This window comes from Palaemon carinicauda, chromosome 37 (genome assembly GCF_036898095.1).
Source record: "Palaemon carinicauda isolate YSFRI2023 chromosome 37, ASM3689809v2, whole genome shotgun sequence".
NCBI lineage: Eukaryota > Metazoa > Arthropoda > Malacostraca > Decapoda > Palaemonidae > Palaemon > Palaemon carinicauda.
The window spans coordinates 47594519-47614547 of NC_090761.1; the positions used below are offsets into that span (position 1 = coordinate 47594519).

Consider the following 20029-nt stretch of genomic DNA (forward strand, 5'->3'; position numbering starts at 1 on the left):
GTCCTAAGAAGCTTAGTTTCAATACAGGTAGTAGTAGTAGTAGTAGTAGTAGTAGTAGTAGTAGTAGTAGTAGTAATAGTAGTAGTAGTAGTGAGAAAAGGAAGTCAATGCTTTCATTAGAACCAAGGCAAGAAATTATAAAAAAATGATATTTTGATTATAGAATAAATTTTTGAATATACTTACCCGGTGAATATATAATAGCTGACGTCTCCGACGGCTCGACAGATTCCCAAAAACTCGCGAGCGATCGCCGTGAAGGTTGCGGGTGTGACCACCAGCGCCGACTATCGGCCAGATACCGCATATACTTGTCAACATCTCCAGTTCTTCTCAGTCCCCTAGGTCTCTATCGGGGAGGAAGGGAGGGCCTTTAATTTATATATTCACCGGGTAAGTATATTCAAAAATTTATTTTATAATCAAAATATAATTTTTAAATATTAAACTTAGCCAGTGAATATATAATAGCTGATTCACACCCATGGTGGTGGGTAGAGACCAGTATTAATACAATAAAGGCGTATATGCTCAAGAGTTTTTCACAACTATTCAAAAAACAGACTTAAGTCTAGGTACCTGGTAAGGAAGCAGACTCTGAATATTACTCTACCTCATTAGTCTGCGTTCCTCACGAAGCCCAGCCATCCTCTCAGGATGCTGAAAGACTCCCAGGAGCTGTTATATCCAGGGCGAACACCCCTATAACAGGACCTCATCAATACCCTTAATCTGGGCGCTCTCAAGAAACAACATTTTGACCACCCGCCAAATCAAAAAGATTGCGAAAGACTTCTTAGTCTCCCGTACAACCCAAAATAAGAATAAAAATTTCAAGAGTAGATTAAAAGGATATTGGGATTAAGGGAATGTAGTGGTAGAGCCTTCACCCACTACTGCACTCGCTGCTACGAATGGTCCCAGTGTGTAGCAGTCCTCATAAAGAGTCTGGACATCTTTCAAGTAATATGAACGAATACCAACTTGTCTCTCCAAAAGGTCGCGTCCATAATACTTTTAATGGATCTATTTTGCTTAAACGCTACTGAAGTTGCTATCGCTCTGACTTCATGAACCTTGACTTTAAGTAAATTACGATCCTTCTCATTTAAATGAGTGTGTGCCTCCCGAATCAAAAGTCTAATAAAATAAGACCACGCATTCTTAGACATGGGCAAAGAGGGCTTTTTAACGGAGCACCATAAAGCCTCTGAACAACCTCGCAGCGGTTTAGCTCTGGATAAATAAAATTTAAGAGCTCTAACGGGGCACAGCACTCTTTCAACTTCATTCCCCACAATCTCAGAAAGACTGGGGATATCAAATGATTTAGGCCAAGGACGAGACGGAAGTCCATTCTTGGCCAAAAAACCAAGTTGAAGAGCGCATACTGCTTTATTAGTGGAGAAGCCGATGTTCTTGCTAAAAGCATGTATCTCACTAACCCTTTAAGCCGAAGCCAAGCACACCAAAAAAAAAATAAAAGTGTCTTGAGGGTAAGATCCTTCAGGGCGGCTGAATTTAATGGTTCAAACCTGTTTGACATAAGGATCCGTAGGATCACGTCCAAGTTCCAAGCAGGAGTCGAAATATGACGTTCCTTGGAAGTCTCGAAAGACTTAAGCAGGTCTTGGAGATCTTTGTTATTAGAAAGATCCAAACCCCTATGCCTGAAAACACAAGCTAACATGCTTCTGTAGCCTTTAATGGTGGATGCAGAGAGGGAGCGACCGTTTCTCAGATAAAGCAGAAAATCTGCAATCTGCGCTACAGAGGCACTTGGAAGAGGAAATAGAGGAGGACTTGCACCAGTCTCTAAATACCTCCCATTTCGACTGATAGATCCTGATGGTAGAGGATCTTCTAGCCCTCGCGATCGCTCTAGCTGCCTCCTTCGAAAACCCTCGAGCTCAAGAGTGTCTTTCGATAGTCTGAAGGCAGTTACATGAAGCGTGGGGAGGCTTTGATGAAATCTCTTTACGTGAGGCTGTCGCAAGAGATCCATCCGCAAACAGACTTCTTGGAACGTCTACCAGCCATAGAAGTACCTCTGTGAACCACTCTCGCGGGCCAGCGTGGAGCAACCAACATCAACCTGGTCCCTTCGTGAGAGGTGAACTTCTGCAGCACCTTGTTTAGGATCTTGAAAGGTACAAAGGCATAAACGTCCAGGTGAGACCAGTCCAGCAGGAAAGCGTCTATGTGGGCTGCCTCTGGATCCGGAACATGAAAGCAGTAAGTCGAGAGCCTCTTTGTCAGTGAAGTCGCAAAAAGATCTATGGTGGGTTGACCCCATGTCATCCATAGCTTCTCGCACACAGTCTTGTGCAACGTCCACTCCATGGAGATGACTTGTCCTCTTCTGCTGAGGCAGTCCGCCAAGACATTCATTTTTCCTTGCACAAATCTCGCTAAAGGAGGGATGTTACTTGCCTTAAATGGAGTTCCTTCTGATCCGTGGACCAAAGACCCAAGCATTCCAGACTGTCCAGTGGAGCTCCCTAACCCAAATCCGATGCATCTGAATACAACACATGGTTTGGGTTCTTGATCGCAAGAGAAAGACCTTCTCGAAGTCTGATGTTGCTGTCCCACCAAGTCAGACATGTTTAGACTGAGTTGGAGATTGAGAAAGAGATACTCTCTAAGCCCTTCTCCTTGTTCCAATGGTTTAGGTGAAATTGGAGAGGGCATAGGTTGAGTCCCCCCAGAGAGATAAACTACTCCAGCGATGAAAGAGTTCCCACGAGGCTAGTTCAAACTCTTACAGAGCAACTGTTTTTCTCTTGCAAGTGAAGGACTTTTAACAGAGCTTGTTCCATTCTTGTGGGAGACGAAAAGGCCCGAAAAATCAGACACTGTATCTCCATTCCCAAATAAAGAATAGTCTGGGATGGGGTACTGTAAGTTACGACTTCTCTACGTTCACTATGAGACCTAGCTCCTTGGTTAGGTCTAATGTCCATTAGAGGCTCTCCAGACAGCGATATAATTACGACGCCCTGATTAGCCAGTCGTCAAAGTAAAGGGAGGCTCTGAATCATCAAAAAATGTAGAAAGCTTGCTACATTTTGCAAGGGCCTTGTAAAAACAAGAGGAGCAGGAATGAGGCCGAAGTACAGTGCTCGAAATTGGTACATTACTTTCCCGTCCACAAACCTCAGATGTTGTTGAAAGTTTGGATGAATCGGGATGTGGAAGTATGCATCCTGAAGGTCGAGAGAGACCATCCAGTCGCCTTCCCTTACTGCTGCCAAGACAGATTTGGTAGTCTTCATCGTGAAGTTTGTCTTGACAATGAACACATTGAGCGCACTTACATCTTAAGTACTCCTGCAGTGAACGTGGCTGCCAGATCATTGGAAGCCATCCCTGATAGCCTTGTTCCTGCAGTGAATGTGGCTGTCAGATCATTGGAGCCATCCCTGATAGCCTTGTTCATGCATGACATAATTGTACAGCAATACATTGACAGCTGGAGAGACCTTCTTACTTAAGGCTCCCAGGGACCAATCCAACAAATAAAAACTTCAAACGCTCGAAAAAGCTCCTAACAGGAGATGGTCTAGCTCTGAAGCCGACCATAAAATCTAGGAGCGCCTCATGGCCAGGCGACGGGGAGAGTCTATGAGGCTTGAGAAGTCTCCCTGGGCAGAGGCAGGAACTCCCAAGCCGAGAACTTCTCCCGTGTCATACCAGACGCTCGCTCTAGAAGCCAGTTTAAAAGGAGGGAAAGCAAAGGCTGTCTTCCCCAAACTCCTCCTGGTGATCAACCAGTCGCCTAGCAAACGTAAAGCTCTCTTAGAAGAGCAAGAGAGCACTAGCTTAGTAAACGAAGGCTTCGAAGTAGCTAGGCCTAGCGTAAACTCTGACGGAGGCGAACGAGGAGCAGCAGTTACAAAATGGTCCGGAAAAAGATCCTTAAAATCAGCATGATTTTTTTTTTTAAAGTCCATAGAGGGCTGAGCAGCTTTAGGCTCCTCTCCGTCTGACAAAGTCCCCAAAGGAATATCAGTTGGAGGGGGATCAGCAACTTCCTCATCTGAAGGAACCTCGTCCGACAATTGCCGAGTCTCATGAAAAGGAGAGACCTGCCGCGGCGGCAACGCTTGACAGGCAATGTCAACAAGCAAAAGAGCAGCAGTAGCAGTAGAGGAAGGGACGTCACGCCGCTGCTGAAAGGACTGAAATCCTTGTGACTGACCAACAACAACAACTGAAGTTGATTGACGCTCGATGTCACGTCGGAACTGCCTTGACTGCATAGACAAAGCAGGCAAAACAACCTCCGACTGCGGTGATTGACGCTCAATGTCACGTCGAGGCAACGGAGCCGGTCGGCGAACATCAGGTCGGGGCTGCGGCGGCAGCGGCTGAATGTCAACACGAGACTGCGGCAGCGGCTGAACGTCAACACGAGACAGCGGCAGCGGCTGAAAGTCAACACGAGACTGCAGCGAGGGAGGATCCATGTCACGTGACTGACGTGAAAAACTACTGACATCACGTTTCAAAGTACAAGAAACGTCAGCACTGACGTCAAACGGACGAGTAAATACTCGTTTGGGCGGCTGACGGCCAGAGTCTCGTTCAGCGTAACAGCGACTCGAAAGCGAAGGATCATCGTGAACCTGCTCAACGTCATACTCCTCCATAAGGGAGGCAAGCTTAGTTTGCATGTCCCGCAGGACAACCCATTTAGGATCAACAGGAGTCGGAACGGGCCGAGACGACGGTAACGTCCGTGTTGGCAAAACATTGCCTTTACCGCGATCCTCGGACCCCGTGTTACGCTTGCGTTTAATAGGCGAACAGTCTTCCGACGACTGCAAAGGGTCAGAGCTGTCCCATTGGCTACAGCCAGGACGCTGGACCTGTCCTGAGGGGACTGACTTTCGCTTCAAGGGTCTAGAAACCTTGCGCCAAGGTTTCTTTTGCGAAAAGTCTTCGGATGACGAGGAGAACACAGTCTCACCCGTCTTATGGTAAGGGCGATCTTGACGAGAAATGTCCGATACCAAAGAGGGAATGTCTATAAGTTGGTTAAAGCCTCTCGTCCCCTTAAGTCCTACGACATTACTTCTCCGATGCAGGGGAGCCTGAAAGAGGTCTCGGACTAGGGGAGCGACAAGCATGAACAGACGAACCCTCTGTCGCAACACAACATGTTCTTTGCACATACTTCACTGATATCGTATTTTTCAATGATTTCACATTAGGCATGAATAAAACTGATTTCTACCTGAAGCACGCAATTCTCCCTTACATCAAAAGGTTATAATTGCGAAATGAGTCGTATAAAGTAAGCACATTAGTACAAAATGAAACACACATGCAAAAATCAATAAACATATACATATATATCAAATAAAACGGAAATATATAGTTAAAAAGATCAGTGACTGGGGAGGAGACTAAACACTAGTTCACTAAAGACTACGTTTTCAATCTCTCACCGTACAGTGCCTTGGGACGAGAATAAAAACTAAAACGTTTTATCCTCTCTCCCCGTACAGAGACTTGGGACGAGAGTAAAAAACTGAATCGAGAACAACGTTACTCGCTCCCAAACTCCTTGTACAGAGACTTGGGACGAGAATAAAGATCGGATCGTTCTCTTTTTCTCTCTCTCTCTCTCTCTCTCTCTCTCCTGTCACACAAAAGAGAATGGCCCACTCACCCTTCGTCAATAAACAGGTTATTTGACCAAAGGAAAAAACTGAAAGGACTAAGAAATTGAAAATTAACAAGTTCCTTTAAATTAGTATCTAAAACACTTCAGTTTGAAAGAAGAATGAACAAAACGTCAAAATCGATTTACTCTTTCTGCAAAGTGAAACCGTGATTCTCTCTTTCTCTATCGTAACGATAGAGCGCAACTGCGTAGCATAAATAAACCAAACGTTAGTTCATCTTTGAAAAAAAACAGCACGAAGACTATTCAAAGAATATATTTCTTAAAATATTTTCTAAAAAATATTCATTTCATAACTCTTACAGAGCAATTGATTTAAACTTAACAAAAATAAAAGTTGAATGGGCTCAACGTCGTTTAACTTCGTTTTCCAAGTTAGGACCGCCTACAAGGAATAGGTAAAGGCCGCATATAAACAAAACATAAAATTTATCTTGATGTTAAATGGAAAGCTAATCAAAGAGGCCTAATAAAGGCGGGTGAGATATAAAATATATAGAGGAAAATCTATAAATATCAACAATAATTTATAAAGTGATAAAATAATTACTAAAAGCCTTAAACACACTTCCGTACACTGAGGGAAGGGCCGGCCATCTTTTCTCTATGGAAAAACCAGAGATAAAAAAAAAAAAAGCAAGGGCAAAACACTTTTCCTCTCCTTTCAATAGCATTTCTTTTGAAGATAGAATCGAATAATCCAACACGGCGAAAGCAATAAAACCAAAACCAAGTACTTCACCAATTCGGTAGAAAACTCGAGGTCATAAAGCGAGTGGAACCAACTTGTCGACAAGACTGACAGAGAAGAACTGGAGATGTTGACAAGTATATGCAGTATCTGGCCGATAGTCGGCGCTGGTGGTCACACCCGCAACCTTCACGGCGATCGCTCGCGAGTTTTTGGGAATCTGTCGAGCCGTCGGAGACGTCAGCTATTATATATTCACCGGCTAAGTTTAATATTTAAAAACATGAGCGGTGTGCGTGCGAGTGATCTGGCTATGGCCGGAATATGACTACAATCTCGACAATCATCAAGCAGAAGGCAGCCATTAAAGATGTCAAACCATCGAAGGGGATCACCATAATTTCTAAACGTCATAGCCCTACCGTGGAAGAGATGGAACGCCTTCTGTTGATATGGTTAAGGACAAAGATTGTTGGCGATACGATCACTGAAACGATCATTTGCGAGAAGGTCAGCGCTATCTATTGTGACTTGAAGGCGGCGGGCTTTGAGGGTGACATGGGGAGAGTTCAACCTATCCTACAACGGAGGAATTCAAGGCGTCCCGTGGTTGGTTCGAGAAATTTAAGAGACAGACCGGGATTCAATCAGTTGTTCAGCACGAAGAGCCTTCAAGTTCGGATTCCAAGGCTGCTAATGATTTTGTTAAGTTCGAAAAGATTGCGGAGGATGAAGGCTAAGTAGAGCAGCATGTTTTCAATTGTAATGAAACCGGTCTGTTTGGAAAAAGATGGATAGTCGAACAGACAGACATCACCGCCGAAGATAAGAAAATGCCTGGACATAAGCCTATGAAGGATCGGTTGACTCTTACCTTATATGCCAACGACTGCAAAATAAAGAAGTTATTGGTTTATCATTCTGAAAACCCTAGGGCATTCAAGGCACAAAGTCAATAAGGACATGCTGCATGTTTTCTGGCGTGCTAATTCTAAGGCTTGGATTACTAGGCATTTCTTTGTTGAATGCGTAAACCAAGTTTACGGCCCTGCTGTCAAGAAGTACCTTCAGGAGAGGAATATGCCCTGCTGTCAAGAAGTACCTTCAGGAGAGGAATTTGCCTTCAGCGTGCTTGCTTTGCTTGGATAATGCTCCCGCTCACTCCCCAGGACTCGAAGATGATATCATCGACCAGTTCAAGTTCATCAGAGTGGTGATCTTCCACCGAACACCACCCCTATCCTCCAGCCCATGGACCAGCAAGTCATCTCTAATTTTAAGAAGCTCTAAACCAAGCACTTATATAAGCAGTGCTTTAATGTCACACAAAGCGCAAACTTAACTTTGCGTGAATTTTGGAGGAGCCATTTCAATATCGTGCACTGCTTGAAGATCATATATCAGGCTTGGGAGGGAGTGACTCGACAGACACTGAATTCAGCTTGGAAGAAGCTTTGGCCTGATGCTGTTTCTCCCAGAGATTTTGAAGGTTTTGGCCCAGAGCCTGAACCGTGCTTGCCGTAGAGGAGGACGTAGACGAGATTGTAACCCTTGGCAAGTCCATGGGTCTGGAGGTCGATGAAGATGACATCACTGAACTCGTCGAGGAGCATCATGAAAAGCTCACCACCGAGGAACTCAAGGAGCTGCATGCCATGCAGCATGATGAGTTCCAAGCGCACTCATCATGCTGCATGGCATGCAGCTCCTTGAGTTCCTCGGTGGTGAGCTTTTCATGATGCTCCTCGACGAGTTCAGTGATGTCATCTTCATCGACCTCCAGACCCATGGACTTGCTAAGGGTTACAATCTCTTCTACGTCCTCCTCTACGGCAAGCACGGTTCAGGCTCTGGGCCAAAACCTTCAAAATCTCTGGGAGAAACAGCATCAGGCCAAAGCTTCTTCCAAGCTGAATTCAGTGTCTGTAGAGTCACTCCCTCCCAAGCCTGATCTATGATCTTCAAGCAGTGCACGATATTGAAATGGCTCCTCCAAAATTCACGCAAAGTTAAGTGAATCGGAGGATATCGAGGAGGTAGAGCACATCTTAAGTTTGGCTGAAATAAGAGAGGTGTTAGCATATCAACACGTGGTTGATTTCATTGATAAGTATCACCCACAGAAACTTCAGGTTTACTGTGTAGTTTCGCAATTCAATGATGTTTGTTCAACCCATTTCAGAAAAATTCTCAAAAGCCGTACCAAGCAACTTTCTCTCGATAGTTTCTTTAAAAAATCTACGAAGCGGTCTAGTGATCATGTTGAAGAGAAAGAAAGTGAAGCAAAGAAAACTAAGATTGAATTGAGTGTGCGATGAAAATTGAAAATCAAAAAGCAAAAATTTAAAAAAAAATATAGAAATCTAAAAAAAAATAAAGCTAAGTTAGGTTAAAGTTCACGAAGTGTAAGTTAGATTAAGTTACGGTAGGTTATCACAGTCACCATCTCTACCTCCTCGCCGACCGTCCGTCTCCTCCTGTGTAGCAATTCATATACCTGCGTTGGCTTGTCTCTAAGGTAAAGTGACAAATTCCTTTTTTATTCGTTATTTCTTTATAATTCTTTTTTTACAACTTTATTTAATTCAATTGCATTATTGTTATGTGTAGTAATCTATGAAGGAGTTATCATAGGTTTTTGGGCTGGGGAACTAATTATACAAATTACAGTGTATTCTTATGGGAATATTTGCCCAAACATATGATTGTTTTTACATACGAAGCAGTTCCCGGAACAAATTAAGATCGTATGTAGAGGTTCCACTGTAATGCTTAAAATGAATAACTAAATATTAACAGGTACATTTTAATCATTGCATAAAGATTTGCGTCAAGTCCAGGGGTTGTATCATTGCAGGAATAATGAGCCTCCCATTCGTGGGATTTATGAAAACGAACAAGGCATTAGTCGACCATCGTTGGTAACCCCTGGCCCCCTGTACAACTACACTTCATCCAATGATAAATGGCAAGGTTCTAATTAAGACAGAAGGGGTAGTAACTTGCAAAGACATGATGAAAAGTAGGATGTCCATTGATTTACAAACGTTACAACAAATATTCCTGAAATGAAACAAGATTTCGAGAAGTTAGTTTACAGGCTACCAAAGAAATCACCTTTTCAACAAGTACAGGATAGATAGAAAAGTTTAGGAAGTGCAATAATGGAGATTCTGAATCTGTGGATGAAGCAGCAGTACTAACATCATAGAAAATTTGCAGAAATTAACAAGGGCAAAGGTCCTCTTAAGCAAATTTTCAACTGTAATAAGATGGGTCTTTATTAGGAAGAAAAAAAAAAAAAAATAACATAAGCGTCAAATAAGCACCAGAGTTCAAGGCAAGAAAGGAATAGCTGACCTGGGTTCTTTGTGGTAACACGCTAGGTCATAGAGGACAAGGTGTTGTCTGTTAACGAGGTTCACGTCTTGAACGAAAACAGATGCAATTCCCATTTCCTATTAACACAATGACAAGGTCAGGGCCACTGCTATTCTCTTGAAGCAATGATTCATAATACCTCGATCCTTAAGTGAAAGCATACCTTGATTGGGAAGGGTTACCAATGTTTTTTGACACAGACATGGTGAAAACCCAGAGCATAAGTGTTGAATTTCTGCCACACACACTACCATGACCTTACAACCTCTTGACAAGGGTAGTATAAAGTGCACTTGCACTATTGTATAGAACTTACTATAGATTCTATTTTCTATGCTATTTTACACCTACATCTTACATTATTGCGGACTCAAATTCAGTGCACAGTAGGCCTAATGTGTGTGATTAATTTGTAAACAACCCCCTGCAGGAAAATGACAAAAACTGGTAGCAGCCTGAAGGAAAAGGGGGGGGGAGAGGGATACAAGTGGCATCTCGACCCTACAGCCAAAATCACCAAGAATTACAGGCTTTATGATGTAATTTCATTTTGTTGTCTTTTACTTTATAGCAAAATTAACCTTCAGTAACTTGTGGCATAAATCATTCCTTTTCTAATATTCTAAGAAATAACCATTTCTTTTCAATATATTTCACTAACCAGTTAGAAAAACTACATACAATAGGCCCCCGCCATACGACATTAATCCGTTCCAGAGTTGGTATCGTATGGTTAAAATTTCGTATGGCGGGCAATAAAATAGCTAATGCGTGCAAAACCCCAGGTAAAAACATTGTAAATTAGTAGGTAACAAAATAGTAGTGAGCACTGTACTACTGTATACTTATATATAATATACATGTACTGTACAGTATATAATTAAATAACATTACATGATAAATAAAAATTATATACTGTACTGTAAAGGAAAAAGTTAATTTTTTTTTTACCTATGGAGTGACGTGACTTGAGCTGGTAGTGGGTGGAGGCAGAGGGGGGAGGAGACGGTAGATATAAAAACGTATCAATGCTAATTATGTTATGTACACTTAATAAATTTATTCTTACTATTAAACACTTAATATTAAAAAAGCTTTTTTTATTATTATTATTATTTTTGTCTTGAAATTTTTTTTTTTAAAGATTTTTTTTTAGAACTTTAATTTTTTTTTTTTTTTAGCTTTTAAAATAGAATCACTATTATCATCTTTGCTTTCTGACACTTCTCTTTTGGAGAAATATCTATCCAAAGAAGCCTGTTTCTGATGATTCCTCAACATATTTCTAAAATGACTCACACTTGTCATTAACTCTCTCCATAAGACGACCTGTGTGAAGTTTTTCTGGGTGTTTTTTTTTTTTTCAATGAAACTCGTAAGGTTTTCATACCAACCGATAGCTTCCCTTATTTCTGCCGATGTCGTTTCTTCAGTCTACCCCCGTCCTCGCCACCACTAGAGCTGTGCTCTTCTTGAATGATGGTCAACTGCATTGCCTCCAACTCTTTCAAGTCTTCAGTCGCAAGCTCCTCCCTGTGCTCCTCGATAAGGTTATGGAAGTCAGCCTCATAGACAACAAGCCCCATGGACCTCCCAATTGAAATTATTTCCTCAACATCACCCTCAGGGGCAGGATCATCAACTACCTCTTCTTCGGTTGAGGGATAGAAACCTTCTTAGTCTCGTTCTGCCACTACAGCTGGCCACAGTTTCTTCCATGAGGAGTCAAAGGTGCACCGTGAAACCTCATTCCAAGCTGTGTCGGTCATCTTCAGGCATTGAACGATGTCAAAATGCCCCCCCCAAAATAAGATAAAATAGTGCCTCAAGCAAGAGAACTCTACCCCAAGACAGTGGTATCGAGGCTATGGCACTCACCAAAACTAGGGAACAAGGGTTTGAATTTGGAGTGTCCTCCTCCTATAAGAGCTGCTTACCATAGCTAAAGTCTCTCTTCTACCCTTACCAAGAGGAAAGTGGCCACTGAACAATTATAGTGCAATAGTTGACCCCTTGAAGGAAGAACTGTTTAGTAATCTGTGTCAGGTGTACGAGGACAGAGAATACGGAAAGAATAAGCCATATTATTCGGTGTATGTGTAGGCATAGGGAAAATGAACTGTAACCAGAGAGAGGGATCCAATGCAGTACTGTCTGGTCAGTCAAAAGACCCAATGACACTAGCGGTAATATCTCTACAGGTGGCTGGTGCCCTGGCTAACCTTCTACCTATTAGGCGAGTTTAAATCGTTTCTTGACTTCATTAGGCGGTAAAAGTTTAGTTTCTTGTCAACTTTATTTCATGTCTTGGCCTATTACCATTTTCCTCTCATTAGGCAACAGCAGTATCAGCCAGCAGACATTAAATCCTTATATAGATTGACCAGTTGTGAATGAATTCACAAGGAGTTCATTTAGTTAGGTTAGTTTTTGACATTAATGAATGAAGGAATGATCGGGCGACTTAGGTCTCTTCCTTCCATTAATTCAATGCAACCATCATTATTCTAAGAAAATTTTAATGCATCCACTATTACTTAGGCCTCAATGATGCCATGTCAAAAATACTGTAATGAGCAAACTTCAATCGGTTCTAGCAATTGTTCCTAGATTATCTAATTGCCAAACTGTTGGTATCAAATATATGTAAAAGCTTATTTTCACCATCACATAGAAAAGTGTCAATTACTTTTTGAAATTAAGTTGATTTGAAGTTTTCTGGCATCCCAAAATCAAAGGTCATTGACGCCGAAGGGGGTTGCCTTTTCGCAGGTACTGACGGGACTAGATTAACAACATGAGCGTCGATGAGAAGAGGACTCCGAAAGGCGCCAGAGTCAATGAAGAGATGTCTTTGGCGTGACACGAGGTAACAATGGAAGCTTTGAAGATCTGCTCATCTTCAACAAGGTTTCTACTGTAGAGACTTGAGTATTCAGAAACTCCTGTCATAAGTCCGATTTGAAAGTACCACATCAAACCTGAGTCTGGGGCTTTGAGACTGGAAAAATTGCGTCGACAGCGCACTATGCGTTAGCAGTCTGCACTAGGGGAGGCTCATCCAAAACCCTCAAATAACAGATGAGGCTCAATCTTAATAAAGTGCAAGGCTTCAGAGCTAGATACCAGGGGGCTGAAGATGGGGTACATCAACAGTGCTCGTACTCGTGCGCAAACTGAGGCTCTCCCGAGTCAACAGATGTCGAGATTTGGTAGTTCCATTCCAACTGCTGTCGAGTTCTTAACTCTTCCTTGAATGTCCTTCCTTTCCCTTGAGTAATTTCTATTGTATTATCATTACTTGCTAAGCTTCTAACATAGTTGGAAAAGCAGGATGCTATAACCCAAGGGGCTCCAACAGGGAAAATAGCCCAGTCATGAAAGGAAACGAAGGAAGTAAAATATTCTAAGAACAGTAACATTAAAATAAATATTTCTTTATTGCATATAAAACTTTAAAATATAACCAGCAGAAAAAAAAATAAGATAAAACAGTGTGCTCCAGTGTACTCTTAAGCAAGAGAACTCTAACCCAATACAGTGGAAGACCATAGTACAAAGCTATGGGACTACCTAAGACTAGAGAACAATAGTTTGATTTTGGAGTGTCCTTCTCCTAGAAAAGATTCTTACCATAGCTAGAAGTTTCTCTTCTAACCTTACCAAGAGGAAAGTGGCCATTGATCAATTAGTGCAGTAGTTAACCCCTCAGGTGAAGAATTGTTTGGAAATCTCAGTGTTGTCAGGTGTATGAGGACAGAGGAGAACATGTAAATAATAGGCCAGACTATTCAGTGTGTGTGTAGGCAAAGGGAAAATAACCATAACCAAAGAGAAGGATCCAATGTACTGTAATACTGTCTGGCCAGTCAGGAGCCCACAATTCTCTAGTGGTAGTATCTCAACAGGAGAGGGAGTTGGAGAAGGAGCGGAAGGAATTGAGCTCACTCCTGTTATAAGAATGTTCACCTCTAGCACCTTAGAGTGATGTAGAGGAATTAAACTCTCTCTCAGAGCTCGATTTATGAGGAGTATGTGTTCTCGACACTGCTATCTGGAACGTCTATAGCGAGGACCACATCGTCGTCATCTGGGGCTACTTCCTTCATCTGTGTCAGAAGGGGGAGTGATCCTTGGACAGGATGACGTTCCATGTAGAACATGGAATCATCATCATCATAAACATCAGGCCCAGCACTAGTGTGTGGCCTGTTATGACAATTATGTTTGTAATCAGTGTAAGACAAGTTTCTTACAGCGTAAGATAAGATTTTATCATGCTGCTTCCTAGCCTAAAGTTTATAAAACTTAAGGAAACCTTAAAATAATGGGAAAATCTAACATGCGCTCTAGAGTACAGGGGAACGATAGTCACATTCTAGCATCACTGACACAGGAATAGTGTCAACGGTGAAAATGGTGGAGCGTTTAGTGACTTCCTTATGTTTAGGGGCAACGCCTAGACCCGATGGCCTGCTCAAGTTGCGGAATGGTTGCCTCATGCACTGACAAGGCAGGGTGTACAGTGACATCCCGTTTAAGATCAGCAGCACGTTCATTTGTTATTCTCAATGTTCAGCCTACCTATATTAATATTAGTTGAAATTTTGGGTAAAGCAGGATTTGTTACACTCAACTTTGAAGCTTTACTAGGCTTAGAAGGAGAGACCTGTTTAGGAATTGCCAAATTTTGTGAGGGATACACAGCCAAAGCAGTCTGGGCACCCTCATACTAAAGAGCTGAGAAGTCTACTGATTTGTCCAAGGAACTCATCCGAGATCTCTACTTAGGAACCCAAGATGTACGAGGCAGGCCTGGCTCGTTACTTTCAGTTTGAGACTCGTAACAAGGATTTTCTATAATAAGGCTGCCTCAGTGCAGGGGAAAAGGACAAGCTCTACTCTAGATTTAAATGGGAATATGAAAATAATTTCATTCTTCAGATGGGAGACACCTCTATAGGGGGGGAAACATCTTATGTGTAACCTGACAAAATCTCCACTCAACACACTTGACATTACAGAATAATCAGGAACAGATGCATCTACAAGATTCGGTCCAAGAAGCACAGCGGCTGTAGCCAGGGATCCGCAATAAGAACAGTTTCAGGCACATTTTGAACATCAACAATACTGGGCGAGAAAATATTAAAATTACATGCGTTGTCATCTGTGACTGAAGCCTCAGAGGGATATTGACAGAAAGGACCTGGAAGGGGAATAATATTACGCAGCAGAACTCATCTTGCCCTTCTTGTCATTGCTCACAGAAGACGAAAGGGATCATCTCATAGTTTCTTGCAGTGAGAACGATCTCTCCCCAACTGGGAGGATGACCATTCCCTACAGTAATCACGTGGTGATTTCAGATCATCTTAACCTCTACATGAAGGACAAACCGGGTTTTGATCTACTAGTCTACTTCTACCCAATTCAATTGTACCAAAGGAGTGACCATTTCGGCTGGGGCAGGAGCGCATCTTATTTGACACAGTTGTCGGAAGTCAATCACTCATAAGCTCACAAATAATGATAGCACGCCAGTGACAATGAATGTGAAAGACACAGAAGAGACAAGCACTATAAGCGTACTGAGCAGCCAATGCGGAGCCTGATAGCAGAAAAGGTAGAGAGATCCGACCTCCTTCCCAACCAAAAGTATTGTGCTTAAGCACTTGGAACAAGTGTCGTGTGTCATGTGCAGCAGTTGCCTAGCAATGCAGCATAGGATTAACTAATTTCTTTTCAATTGGCTGATCGTATATAAAATGACTCTCCAGTTTGTATCCGCATGGGAATATAAAATTCTAGTAACCTGGGCTATAATTCTAGCTTTGATAACTATCTACATTTAACTGATCATCCTAAAGAAGTGCTTTAATTCATATGGATGATTTAGCAATAACTATCTAATAACCTAAAATCTGCTTTATCAAATCTGAGAATGTCAAAAAAATAAGCTAAAAGGAAATGAAACATATCAGTACAGTATTGGTGCTGCATGCTACAGTTACATTAAAGGAGACAGCATCCTTTAATATGTACCACCGCCAGGTTTCCACATGCAGGAATCACCAACCAGGAGACATGAAACTAATATTCAACTTCCAAATAAAGAAAAACAGTGATTATTAAATGTATATAAAATTTCATGCCTCCCTGGGGACCACCATTACCAACTGGGATATTTATTGTAGGGATGCACAGAAAGTTAGCAAAGGTTAAACTTTTTTTAAATGGCAAATTCTTGTTCTAATCAAACTATTTAAGAGTACAGCAATGTCAAAGAGCTATACCATACCTGCGGACTAATGACTCGCCAAAGGTTATGAATGACTTATGTTGTCCATACTTCAACTGCAAAATAGAAATAATGCAATAATGAATATTCATGTAAACAACATATTTTAAAGTAACAGTCTGCTAATAAATAACCATTTTGCAAATACCAGCCAATCAAAAAGAGTTCTAGTAGTTTTTGTAAATTTACGCATACCTTAAAAGAATTTTGATACATTAATCTTTATAAAATTTTCATGTACAAAGCACAATACAACACAATGAGGACTTCTACACCATTAGCAGTGTTGACCCTCAGTAAGGATGCAGTCATTTATGAATTTTGAGTCCCTGCAGATCACCTAACAATGAGTAAGTACATGAAGGGCATGACATATACAACCTTAGGTTTGGGTTTAGGGGGGGGAGTTGAACCCCGCAATCGGTATACTGTACACCACTTTGACAGTCAAGCATACATTAGAACCAAACTAGACTAGATTCATGACCACAGTTCTACCATAAAGTAATAGCTCAAGAGAGAAACAGCAAAGGTAAAAGGAACAGATCCAATGTAAAAGGTTAAATGTTGGGTGAAGCTATCATAGGAGCCAAACAATGTGTAGAATCATATTACTAAGTCTATCTCATAACCTCAGACTATCTTACAAAACCAGTTGCAGTAGATCTTATGGATGGTTGCTTATTACAACTTTTCGTGAATACATATCCCATAAGTTACAGTGAGAGAAAATGTTTCTATCTCGGATGCTTGCAATGTTGTTATGAACAGACTAGTTCTCGTCAGTGACAGTAGTAATGGAATTACTCGGGTTTTGCTTGGAAGTAAGGACTCGGCAATACAGGTTAGGTTAGGTAAATATACCTTAGATTAAGTTATATACCATTGACTTATTTTTAACATATTAAATTAGCAGTTTGCATTTGCACATAGAAATTATCACTTTAGTAATTAAACATACAATACCATACTGTAGGGCTACTTTCATTTCTAGCCTAATGGAATTTCAACGTAAGCACGAATGCTGGCAATGTTTATACCGTAAATAAAAAGGGCCATTATATGTGTGAACCAAGCAACAAAAAAGTGAACATTTCCACATGTACAAAACTGGATGTAATACTGTACAGGCAGCTTATAGCACATATCTCTGCCTTTTTGGAAAATTCTCTTCTAAGTGAATATCATTACCTTGTTTTGAAATTATCAAAAGAACCAAATCTTTGTGCATGTCACCATCCTTAAGAAAATTTCAAGCGACGCTCTTAGGTAAACTAATGGCTACTGTTAGTTTCCGCAGAGAGGCGTTCCATTCATGAACGAATTTTGTATTTGGCGATAATGTATCCAAACTAAATATTTTTCATCATCATTATTTCACCTTACAAATGTTAAAAGTATAGCACGGTAGGCCACTCAAGTCAACTTTCACTATTTGATTTTAGTAAGTTTATATACTGGCTAGTAGTAACGTAAGTGCGGTGCACGCCAACCATAAGTAAGGGATTGTTTTGCTAATATTTTCAATGAGGAACAACAGCTATTAAGTAAAGTGTGTATTAAATTTAACAAAATCAAGTATCAAAGTTAAATAAAATCTAATAAATTACTGAAATTCATTGAAAGCCCCTCTAAAGTACTTCCTATTGTAGTGGCAGTCATGATGGAACCGAGGAGGGAGGGGGCTGTTGTAAAACATCGGGAACCCCTGCATAAACAGTTGGAAGCAATTAATTAGTTCAAGATGCCAGTAAATAATTATGTCATACAAAAAGAAAAGCTCTCAAAAACAATTGTGAACCACCATAAGTATCCCAAAAGTAAACAGTGGACTTGAACGTCAGTGGTATTGACATGTTACTAATTTTGAATCAAAGACAAACTAATTCATAAAGCCAAGCTACAACCCTACTTAGAAAAGCAGGATGCTACTAAGCCCAAGGCCTTCAACAGGGAAAAATAGCCCATTGAGGAAAGAAAATAAACTAAATGGGAAGTAATGAACAATTTAAACATTTTAAGAACAGTAACAACAAAAAAGATCTTTCAAATATAAACTAAAAGGAGTTATGTCAGCCTGTTCAACTAAAACATTTGCTGCATATTTAAACTCTTGAAGTTCTACAGATTCAACAACCCGATTAGGAAGATCATTTCAAGACTTGGTCACAGCTGGAATAAAACTTCTTAAATACTGAATAGTATAGAGCCTCACGATAAAGAAGCGCTGACTATTAGAATAAACTGCAAACCTAGTATTACGAGCAGGATGGTATTGTCCGGGAAGATCTGAATGTAAAGGATGTAGAATCTTGAAAAATCTCATGCAACATGCATAATGAACTAATTGAATGATGGTGGTAGACATTAATAGCTAGATCAGGAAAAAATTTAGTAGCCGCAAGTTCCTACCCAACAAATGGAGATGAGAATCAGCAGCTGAAGAATAAGACAGGAAACCAGGTAGAATGAAAGAACTAAAACTTCTTAGATTTGATTTATCACTGAAAATCTTACAAGACTTTCTCAATAAGCCAGTTTTTTGGGGCAATTGTAGACAACTCAGACCTGATGTGTTTCTCAAAAGTTAAGCTGCTTTCGAGAACCACACATTTTTAAAAGTCAGAGTTAAAGAATCATTTTCAATGCTGAGAGCCAGATGTTGAGCAACTGCCCTTGTCCTACTTACTAGGAGTTTTGTTAGGATTCAACTAATGCCCCATAATTTGCACAATGCACTAGTTTTAGCTAGATCTCTGCTAAAGGAATCAGCAATTCCCAGCTTTACATACAGAAGATAAAATTGATGCATATAGTACACAGCATCATCTACATGTGCCACAAGCTTGTTTTCTAGGCCAAACCACATGTCATGTGTATTTAGTATGAAAAGTAATGGGCCAAGACTACTACTCAGAGGAACACCAGATATAAATTCCTATACTCACTATGTTGTCCATCAATCTTTTACATAAAAATTCAATAATGATGCTAACTAAAGACCAACCCAGTCCAAAACGAAGTTTAAAAACTAGGGACTCAAGATTAACATGGTCAAAGGCAGCACTAAAATAAAGGCCAATCATACAAACTTCCTGACCACAATCAAGAGATTATTGTACAGCACAGGATATAAGAAAGGCATCACATGCCCCAAGGCCTTTACAAAAGCCAAACTTTAAACTAGAGAACAGCTGATTACCTTCATCAAACCTATTCAGACGTTCGAAAAATTTAGATATGGTTATGGAAATTGGATGGTAATCAGTTGGACATGAGCTACCACAAACACATTTGCATATTGGAGTAACATTACCAACTCTCTAACAAGCACTAAAGGCTACACTTCCTAACTTCATATCTTAAGTGCTAAGAAACCTGCTATCTATGTAAAAAACAAAGGAGAATACCTTCTAAGAATCGATTGCAGAGGAAGCCTGGGGGAGTCGTTTAAGACTTCTTCCGTGGCTCCTTTGGCCAACATCGCGGACATTCTTTACCGAGCCTTTCAAATAATAGGATTGGGTTGTCAGAGTTGTGTCAAAGGAGGCAGACAGTCTATGAAAGGGACTATATCCGGAACGTAGCACCTCTACCGTCCAGGGATCAGCCCCCAAAAGGACTGCCATTTGAGTCAATAGCTTGGCAGGCATTCCAACAGCCCCCCCCCCCCCCAACATGGTAAGCTGGGGTACATGCCCTCCTTAGCGGGAGCCTCTGCAGCCATAGGGCTATCCTCTACAGCGAAAGGTGGGTCTAGTAGTTGCCTTCCAGGTTGTTGCAACTCTGTTGGATGCAGAAGACGTATCTGTTGAACTGTTTTATATGGAGACCTCCTTGGCAGTTGTGGGGCAGGCATCCTTGGTACCACTGCTCTGTTCATAAGAAAAGCTTATCCAAACTTCTCAACCTTCCCTATGGCCGTGGCCACATTCGAAGGTGGAAACAGTGAAGGGAACTT

The 20029-nt window shown here is 41.1% G+C and overlaps 1 protein-coding gene and 1 long non-coding RNA gene across 7 annotated transcripts in view; one reads left to right on the forward strand and one right to left on the reverse strand.

Annotated features, from left to right (window-relative positions):
- LOC137629630 (uncharacterized) overlaps positions 1-20029 on the forward strand; it is a 110776-nt gene that overhangs the window by 68423 nt on the left and 22324 nt on the right. The gene's annotated exons all lie outside the window — the stretch shown is intronic.
- The window catches only part of LOC137629631 (uncharacterized), a 63569-nt gene that overhangs the window by 33666 nt on the left and 9874 nt on the right, over positions 1-20029 (reverse strand). For all 3 annotated transcript variants that reach the window (XR_011041564.1, XR_011041562.1, XR_011041563.1), the window contains one exon: positions 16069-16124. This is a non-coding gene — a long non-coding RNA (uncharacterized lncRNA). The remainder of the gene's footprint in view (positions 1-16068; positions 16125-20029) is intronic.